This window comes from Aegilops tauschii, chromosome 2 (genome assembly GCF_002575655.3).
Source record: "Aegilops tauschii subsp. strangulata cultivar AL8/78 chromosome 2, Aet v6.0, whole genome shotgun sequence".
NCBI classification, from domain to species: domain Eukaryota; kingdom Viridiplantae; phylum Streptophyta; class Magnoliopsida; order Poales; family Poaceae; genus Aegilops; species Aegilops tauschii.
Window position 1 is genome coordinate 31,870,447 of NC_053036.3, and position 8,157 is coordinate 31,878,603.

The following is an 8,157-nucleotide window of genomic DNA, read 5'->3' on the forward strand; positions in this document are numbered from 1 at the left end:
CGAGTATACGTGGTTATCCATAGGAGTTTATCGATGGAAGGGAATTGCAAAAGCGATGAACACAAGTTCTCGGGTTAACAGCGGAGAGTGTCTTCAGGGTCTTCACGTGCAGCAGACGATCATCAGTAATAAGGGGCTCTCCGGGTGAAAGTGATAACGAGAACCTAATGTTAGATTTAGCAAAATTCATTTAACCCGAATAGGAGAGAGATCAGAGTCCCAGAGTAAAGGTCGAGGAGTAAAAGATCCTACTACCACCCAATGGCGACGTGGGCCCGTAAGCCACACAGCCATGTTAGTAAAAACTTTTCCAATGACTAGACTCGACTTCGGCCAAGGAGTTGGAAAGGGGGATTCCTACAGGCAGTTGGCTCTGATACCAACTTGTGGCGCCCCCGATTTGACCGTACACTAATCATGCACGCAAATGTGTACGATCAAGATCAGGGACTCACGGGAAGATATCACAACACAACTCCAAAACATAAACAAGTCATACAAGCATCATAATACAAGCCAGGGGCCTCGAGGGCTCGAATACAAGTGCTCGATCACAGACGAGTCAGCGGAAGCAACAATATCTGAGTACAGACATAAGTTAAACAAGTTTGCCTTAAGAAGGCTAGCACAAAAGTAGCAACCATCGAAAAGGCAAGGCCTCCTGCCTGGGACCTCCTAACTACTCCTCGAAGCCGAACTCCACGTAGAAGCATCCTCGGGGTCTCTAGCTCCTGGACTCCAGCATCTGGTTGCGGCAACCAGGTAGAAAGGAAAGGGGGAAAAGAGGAAGGAAAGCAACCGTGAGTACTCATCCAAAGTACTCGCAAGCAAGGAGCTACACTACATATGCATGGGTATATGTGTAAAGGGGCATATCCGTGGACTGAGCTGCAGAATGCCAGAATAAGAGGGGGTAGCTAGTCCTGTCGAAGACTACGCTTCTGGCCATCTCCATCTTGCAGCATGTAGAAGTGAGTAGATTGAAGTCCTCCAAGTAGCGTCGCATAGCATAATCCTACCCGGCGATCCCCTCCTCGTCACCCTGTTAGAGAGCGATCACCGGGTTATATCTGGCACTTGGAAGGGTGTGTTTTATTAAGTATCCAGTTCTAGTTGTCATAAGGTCAAGGTACAACTCCGGGTCGTCCTTTTACCGAGGGACACGGCTATTCGAATAGATAAACTTCCCTGCAGGGGTGCACCACATAACCCAACACGCTCGATCCCATTTGGCCGAACACACTTTCCTGGGTCATGCCCGGCCTCGTAAGATCAACACGTCGCAGCCCCACCTAGGCTCAACAGAGAGGTCAACACGCCGGTCTAAATCCTATGCGCGCAGGGGTCTGGGCCCATCGCCCATTGCACACCTGCACGTTGCGTACGCGGCCGGAAGCAGACCTAGCCTAGCAGGCGTTCCAGTCCAATCCGGCGCGCGCCGCTCCGTCGCTGACGTCAAGAAGAGCTTCGGCTGATACCACGACGCCGGGATACCCATAACTACTCCCGCGTAGATAGTTAGTGCGTATAGACCAAATGGCCAGACTCAGATCAAATACCAAGATCTCGTTAAGCGTGTTAAGTATCTGCGAACGCCGACCAGGGCCAGGCCCACCTCTCTCCTAGGTGGTCTCAACCTGCCCTGTCGCTCCGCCACAAAGTAACAGTCGGGGGCCGTCAGGAACCCAGGCCCACCTCTACCGAGGTGGAGCCACCTGTCCTTTCAGCCCCCTCATCAGAATCACTTGCGGGTACTCAACGAGCCGACCCGACTTTAGTCACCACATGTGTCATGTATATAATGTATATAGTATATACCCGTGATCACCTCCCAAAGTGATCACGGCCCAGTAGTATAGCATGGCAGACGGACAAGAGTGTAGGGCCACTGATGGAACACTAGCAACCTATACTAAGCAGTAGGATAGCAGGTAAGGGTAACGACCGTAGCAACAATGACAGGCTATGCATCAGTATAGGATTAACCGAAAGCAGTAACATGCTACACTACTCTAATGCAAGAAGTATGGATAAGGAATAGGCGATATCTGGTGATCAAGGGGGGGGGGGCTTGCCTGGTTGCTCAGACAAGAAGGAGGGGTCGTCGGTGACGTAGTCGACCACAGGGGCATCAACATCGTCATGGGGTCTACCGAAGAGAAGAGGGGGGAGAAACAGTAAATACATAGCAAGCAAGTGCATAACAGGACAACAGGCAGAGTTAGGCGTGTTCTAACGCGGTATGAGGTGATACCGGTGAAGGGGGGAAACATCCGGGAAAGTATCCCCGGTGTTTCACGTTTTCGGACAGATGAACCGAAGGTGAAATGTTACAGGTTTGCTATGCTACGGATGTGTGGCGGGCGAACGGGCTGCGTATTCGGATTCGTCTCGTCGTTCTGAGCAACTTTCATGTACAAAGTTTTTCCATCCGAGCTACGGTTTATTTTATAATAATTTTAGAAGATTTAAATCATTTTAAACTATTTTTAATTCGAAAATTAAATGTTAAATTGCTAGGGGTACACAGATGGGCTTGTGTGGATGACCAGTAGGCCCAGTTGACTTGGTCAACTGCCCAGTCAGCAGAGGCTGACTGATGGGGCCGGTCAAAGTCAACGGCCCAGTCAGCATTTACCGTTGACTGGTCAAATTGACCAGTGGGTCCCGATTGTCAATGACTTAGGTTAACTAAACATGATTAGTTAATTTAATTTAGTGATTAGGTTAATTAAACTCAATTAATTAAGTTAATTAATCTGTAATTAATTAATTAATATATATTTTTAATATATATATTTTTATTCTTCCTTTTTTTTAACGTTTTTGTTTCAGGGGCGTGGGGCCACGCTGGCAGTGACCCATCTGGCCACTGGAGCGGCTATCGGGGCCACGGGAGCGGGCTGCTCGCCCGGACGGGCACGAGCCACAGGACGCGCCGGGGCGCCGGCGCAGCGCCAGCGGCGGGCGCCCGAAGGGGGCCGCAGAGGGGGGGTGCGCGGGCGGCAGCGCGCGTGGCCGTGAGCGGAGGCGTGGGCGGACGAGGAGGGCGTGGGCGTGCGGGGCCAGGTGCGATGAGGCACGCACGGACGGGGATGGCCGTGGTGACCGTGAGCGTCTGGTCGCGGTGCGCGCGAGCGATGGTGGGACAGCGAGTAAAGCAGGGGGGAAGAAGGGGGGCGTGCAGTAGGAGCTCACAGCGAACAGGGTTCAGAGAAGCGCTCGGGGAGGCCGGCGGCGCCATGGCAGAGCGACGAGGAGGAGGTCGACGCGCTCAGGGCGGTGGCGAGCTGCGGTAGGGCGAGGCGAGGACGATTGGCTCCGGCGGGGAGGAGGACGATGACGAGCGATGAAGGAGAGGCGGGGAAGCGGTGAGTGACGGCGTCGGGGGCGGCTCCGGGGCGACGTGGCAGCGGCGGGATGGCGCCGGCGACGTGGTGGTGGTCGGCGACGGCGTCAGGGCGTTGGTGGGGCGACGGGAGGGGCCGGCTCCACGAGGGGGGGTGGCGGCGATGGATGACGACGAGGTCGAGGGGCTTCGGGGGCGACGGGGTCACCGGGATCGGGGGAGGCGAGCGCCCCGATCCAGATCGGGTCCTCGGGTGGGGAAGAGAGCGAGGGGAGAGTGGGGAGAGCGATGGGGTCGTGCGCCCTCTCCTGTGACGGCGCTGGAGGGAGAGGGTGGGGAACGTGGGGAAAGTGGGGTAGGGCTCTAGGGTTTCGGGGGGGATATGGAGAGGGAGTGGGCCGGCCAGTTGGTTGGGCCAGGCCTGCTGGGCCGAAGCCCGAGGGTTCTTCCTTTTTTATTTTTGTTAGTTATATTTTCTGTTTTGTTTCTTTTCTTTTTATTTATCTTTCTTTTACTGTTTTACTTTTAGTTTTCTTTTATTTTAGTTTTATAAAAATTATCACTAGCACTTAAATTAATACTTTTAAATATACTACTGTCACATTAATTCTCAACCCAAATTAGAATTTTATAATATTTTATAAAATTCAAAAGGCATTTATTTTAATACTTAAACCTCTATTTTAATTATTTTGAACACTTAAACATTTTATTAAAGTTAGGTTTCTCTATCATTATTATCTATGCAATATTTGGTTCACTCCGAACATTTTAGTTTTAATATTTGAAGACTTTTATTGTTTGCTTGATTTTGAACTTTGAATTTTGGATCGGTTTTGATCTAACGATAGATTAGCAACAGTAACGAAGGTAACGTGGCACCATTAGCATGGGATTACTGTAGCTTAATTACGAAATCACTCTATCTACGATATTCATTGCACCATGATCGAAGGACCCGGGCATCACACTCTTGATGTTGATGTGAGTGTCGCTCTTCTGGCCTTCCGCATCGGCCTCCACTACGCACGCGCACAGTGGAGACCGGCATGCGCGTCCGAACGGTGCCTATAGGAGCTACTTTGCCCTCGACCCCCTGCCACTCTAGGACCGGGTCTGTTTATAGCTGCCGCCCGGAGATGGAGGGCGCCACCGGGCTTCACGCCGCTCTCGCCGACGAGCTACGTGATACAGAGGACCGCGTCGGCGCCTCGGGCGGCCTGAGCTACCTGGACTCCAAGAATTTATCAAATTTTTTAACAGAGGAATTTCTTCTTCAGGTCAGGAATTTCATCTTCAGGTCAGGAATTTCGTCTTCAGGTCAGGAATTTAGTCCTCAAATCGACGAATTTCATCCACACTCGAGGAATTTCGTCCTCATTCTAGGAATTTTGTCAACATTCTAGGAATTTCGTCCTCCGTCCAGGAATTCGCCTCGGGCGGCCTGAGCTGCTTGGACTCCAAGAAGCACTTGTTTCGGTGTAGATGGCGAACGGTATTCCGATAGAGAGATGCCTAATCTGAAGTCGACGGCCCGCAAGTTCGAGAGTCCGGGACGGCGAGAGAGAAGGATGAGGCCAACACACGACAACAAAACCTGCTGACATTCCTCACCCGCGCTTCCCTCCCATGCTTCCGCCGCCGGCCATGGACTGGTCTCCCCTACCGCCGGAGCTCATCCACCACATCATCGGCGGCCTACTAGACATCACCGTCCTCGACTGCTACATGGCCCTCCGCGCCCTCTGCCACAACCGGCGCGCGGCCACCGACGACCCCGCCAACACCATAAAAGCACCAGCCATTAGACGCGACAGCGAAACTTGCTCACATTCCTCACCCGTGCCTCCCTCCCACGCCGCCCTTCGCGCCCTCTGCCACAACTGGTGCGCAGCCACCGACGCCCCCCCCCCCCCCCCCCCCCCCCCCCCCCATGTGCTCGGTGTCCAGACGTAGATGACGACTATGGAGTCTGGCTCGTGATCTTGATGTTGATGTGGACGTCGCTCTTCTGGCCTTCCGCGTCGGACTCCACTGCGCGCACAGTGGAGACCGGCATGCGCGTCCGAACGGTGCCTGTAGGAGCTACTTCGCCGTTGACCCCCGGCCACTCTAGGACCGAGTCTGTCTATAGCTGCCGCCCGGAGATGGAGGGCGCCACTGGGCTTCACGCCGCTCTCGCCGACGAGCTACGTGATGTAGAGGACCGCGTCGGCGCCTCGGGCGGCCTGAGCTGCCTGGACTCCAAGAAGCACTGGGATGTTCCGTGCCGATGTCGAGGCTGAGGCATCCATGTTCTTGGGCTCGAGCTTGGTTTCAGGGTCAGGAAACATTGCTAATAGGTTTTATAAAAATTCTATTACCGAGTTTCTTGGTCGGGAAACTTGGTAATGTAGGTAATGAAAATATATTACCAGCATTTTCTGACGCAGCAGTCTTGGTAATAGATGTTATGAAATGTCTATTACCAACATTTCTCCTTTCACTTTTGATCTATCAATTTTTTTAACAGGATCTTGATAGCTGAAGTTAACATTCCCTAGCTCACCAAAAAGTGCACGAACTATGTCCTTCAATTTCTGAACCACCTCTACCTCTGTCGATCGGTCCTATGGATGATGGAAGAACAAAAAGAGTAATTAGAAAAAGTTCCCAAACACTGCCCAGAAATCCGTTAAGGAACTTTCCATGTTGGAAGAGGCAGCATGCACAAGGATATATGAAATGAAGAAGGAAGCTGCTCTCAAAACACTCGGGAAGAAGTAGAATAAAGTTGATGAGATCAATAAATTTCTTGATGTCCAAATTCTTCATGCATTAGAGAAACTTAGAAAAGAGAGGTGCGAGTACATGAAATGGGCCAATGGCTGTGGAAGTCGTGGAGCCGGCGACGGAAGGCGGGGCTGGAATACCGACACGTGGGGCAGAATACTGACTCCCGTGAAGATTTGGTGGTGGTGCAGATTTTCTTAAAGAGGTTGTGCTCTCACTAGATGAACCAGAGCTAGAGGCACTGCTACATGATCTCCAAGTCTTGGAATGAAGCTGTGGGTCGCTAGATGAAGGAAAGCTAGACAAACCTTGTGTTTCTTCCTTGGCTCACCAGGGACAGCAGAGGAAGAACAGGAGTCGCTCAAGCTCCTTGGCTGAATCAGAGTCTTCAGCTGCAGCCGTGAACAAAGAAGCTTAAATCATCTAAATCTAGGCAATATCCAAACACATGTAAATCTAGGAGGGAAAAAAAGGGAAGGAACATACCTTGGTCTGCGGATCTGTTTTGCGAGCCTGCCGCTGGGTTTGGTTCCGAGTCTTCATTGAGCTGATATATGCCAGTGAGGAGAGAAGTTCGTACGCGTTCTAGCAAGGTCCATTTGACATCCTATATATGGCGCGACAAAGGAAAGAGATGAAGAGCCCAAGCGTGTAGCAATGGACTTCCATTATTGCGAGGCGTGAAGAGATGCAGAGCGCAGGCGGCGGCGGTGTCAGTGAGGGAGACGAGCTGGGTGGGTGAGAGCGCCAGAGGCTCAGAACCTTGGATTTTTGGGCCGGCACGAGGCCCGATCTGATAGGAGAGTGCATTAGGGACTGTCTCAAAAAAAAAATCTGAACCTAGGGGCATCTGCACCCGTTTTACATAAATGCATTTTAAATAAGTTTTAAACGATAAAGAAATGGAAAAAAATTGCGTCTATACCTCCGCAATGTATATGCACGGCACAAAGTTTCGGTAAAAGATGACTTTTTATTTGTCGCCGGCAAAAAAGACAAATTTTGATGCTGAAAAAAAAAATTACGAGCCTTTTTTTCACTTTTTTTGTACAGGCAAAAATAGAAGTCATTTTCCTGCGAAACTTGCTGCACGCAGATAGAACATGGATACGTAGGCGTACAATTTTTTTCAAATTTTTAACACATTTAGAAATGTGTTTTTTGAAAACGGGGCAGATGCCCGCTATGCTTTTTCCGATATGATAGTGCATAGCTAGGCAGGCCTCGGTTACTCATCTGGCTAATTTTTTAAAAATAATACATTTTTTTATTAATTTTCACAAATATTACGCCGAAAAATAATTTACAAAAATAATACACCAACGGCCCGCGGCTGGCTGACTGGAAGCCTATCGGCATGTTGTTGGCCGATTGGCCTGTCGGCCACAAGTTCAGGTCTAGTCGGCCATCTGTCAGCCGATAGGAACTAATTGGCCTGCTGTGGGCCGATAGGTACTAATTGGCCTGCTGTGGGCCGATTGATGCAGGCACCATTTCCCCTCAACATTTTCCCGCCAACTCTTTCCGGCCACCCGTTTCCCTCCACCCGTTTCCCGCCATATGTTCCCACCAACCCTTTCCCCTCAATATTTTCCCGCCACCCGTTTCCCGCCATATGTTCCCTCCATACCGCAGTCGTTCTTTCCCGCCGTTTTCTCCTCTCTACCTATAAAACCCCCTTCAGACGGAGGTGGATAAGCATTCCAGTGTAGTGTAGTTGAGATGTCCCATTATCCTTTTGATCGTAGTTTTCACCTGGGATGAGTAGGACTCTTCTGAGGCTAGCTACCGATTTCAGGATTGACAATAGGATAGTTCCATGGGACGAACTCACCGGTAGTGACACCATAATGAATGAGTTGGCTAACGAATTACGTAGGTCTGGGTGGCCTGAAAGGACCTATGAGGAGGTACATAAAGAACTTCTTAGGTTGCATGAAAGGTGGAAGAAGGTAGTGGTGCCGAAGAGTGAAACTTTCAGAAGGATTGCAGCAAATAATCCATGTTTATGGACTGAGGAGAGCGAGGACGAAGAT

General features: G+C 50.7%; 1 long non-coding RNA gene across 1 annotated transcript; it reads right to left on the reverse strand.

The window, feature by feature from the left end:
• Window positions 1-203: 203 nt before the first annotated feature.
• On the reverse strand, window positions 204-7,028 carry LOC120974372 (uncharacterized). The gene is made up of 3 exons (XR_005769769.3): window positions 6,608-7,028; window positions 6,430-6,513; window positions 204-745 (listed from the first exon to the last, which is right to left on the reverse strand). It is a non-coding gene; the product is annotated as an uncharacterized lncRNA (long non-coding RNA).
• Between the last annotated feature and the right edge of the window lie 1,129 nt (window positions 7,029-8,157).